We start from the raw sequence: 1,590 nt of genomic DNA, 5'->3' as shown, positions 1-1,590 counted from the left end.
TCTGACTTAAAGCTTTAAATGGCTCGTCCACCTTTAAGACATATGTAACCCAACCCTGTAGTGGGAAATCAAAGAGTAGCTTAGAAGAAGATATGTGCATACAATGTGCGCCCCAAATAATGTATATCTCAGCAGCGTACTCTAGGTGTGCGCCAACGGCATAAACAGGTCATCAGCGCACCACAAGTGTAGTTTATTGTAGTTGCATTGATATAGCGCTTCATACCCCTGATAATGCCAGAACATATTTGCTGGGTATCCGTTGTGGCCTCTTTCTATGTTACGCATTCTCCCCACTACCTTAATGTTCCCTGCTGCTCAGCCAGTGAGTGAGGTCATTGTATGGTTGGACCATTGACAGAGTTTGTGCTTGGATGAGTGGACAGTGGGAGTGAGACGGGCTGAGCGGCAGGTGGGGCGCTATCTGTAACCTACAACTAAGCTAATAAACCTACCTCTTTTATAACCTACGAGCATCCATTATTGATTACAACAGTATCACACCGATCCCTTGGGGTGCTTGAGGGAAGAGTTTGCCTCTTTCGTGTGGCCTGTTTGAGAAGTGTTTAGTGCCTGGAAACAAAGTGTAGCTCAGTTGTGCACCCCAGGGCGGGTGCAAATAAAGTATAGCTTAGTTTATTAGTATTATATATTTATAAATGGACCTTGTCCTTGTTGCACCTTCAGGCAGTTCTGGCTCATTGTGACTTGAATGATAAGAAGTGGCTTAAAGATCCCAGACTGCAGTGATGATGAGGGTTTAAAAGGCAAACAGGAGAATCACACGTGGGGCTGCTGTGAACCCCAGGGGTGCAGACACTGTATCTGGGAAAGATCCAGTCCCAGGGCAGCTCAATCTGCAGATGAGCAGCTCATCTTCAACCTCCCCCTTAGAGAACAGGCTGTCCCCTCAAAACAGCACCCGCTTCAGATCTAGTGCGTAAAACACTCCGATGGGAATGTAAAAATACATTTTACGTTGGTGACTTATGTGAACTATTTGTTGAATTAAAAAAAAAAACATAAGTCATGAAATTCTTACTCATTTTATTCTCACATTATTTCATCCAATGCAAGTTTCACAATAACATACACAAATATTTAAGATAGACAGTTGTACCTCCTCTTCACGTGACAAAATATGGACAACCGAGGATTTATACTGGACGGTCTTTATGTTGCTCAGCCATATAGTGGTAATTAATTATTGGCACATCCCTGAAAACGTTGGGCAAAATATGGAACGCTTCACGAATTTGCGTGTCATCCTTGCGCAGGGGCCATGCTAATCTTCTCTGTATCGTTCCAATTTTAGTATATGTGCTGCCGAAGCGAGCACGGTAAACAAGGCAGCTGCAGTGGTATATAAAGGTCGAATTTCAAAACATTACTTTCTTAGGGCGGCAATTGCAATTTACACACTGAGGGTCTTGCAACTGTGGTGGCTTCCCTTCAATATTAGTTGAGCCTCCTTCTCCAAAACAATGTTTGGAGGTGCAAAGAAACCTGCACTGCATCAATTGAAGCGCAGGGCACTGTGGGTATGCAAATTTCAAAGGCACGTCACCACCCCGGCTGCTTGTTCTGCGC

At 44.2% G+C, this 1,590-nt stretch overlaps 1 non-coding gene across 1 annotated transcript; it reads right to left on the bottom strand.

The window, feature by feature from the left end:
* Positions 1-1,232: 1,232 nt before the first annotated feature.
* LOC138283160 (U6 spliceosomal RNA) lies at positions 1,233-1,339 on the bottom strand. The gene has a single exon (XR_011201098.1). It is a non-coding gene; the product is annotated as a U6 spliceosomal RNA (small nuclear RNA).
* Between the last annotated feature and the right edge of the window lie 251 nt (positions 1,340-1,590).

The sequence above is a fragment of the Pleurodeles waltl genome, chromosome 2_2, assembly GCF_031143425.1.
Source record: "Pleurodeles waltl isolate 20211129_DDA chromosome 2_2, aPleWal1.hap1.20221129, whole genome shotgun sequence".
Taxonomy (NCBI): Eukaryota; Metazoa; Chordata; class Amphibia; order Caudata; family Salamandridae; genus Pleurodeles; species Pleurodeles waltl.
Note: the sequence above shows the minus strand (reverse complement) of the source record. Positions and strands in the feature narration are given on the sequence as shown.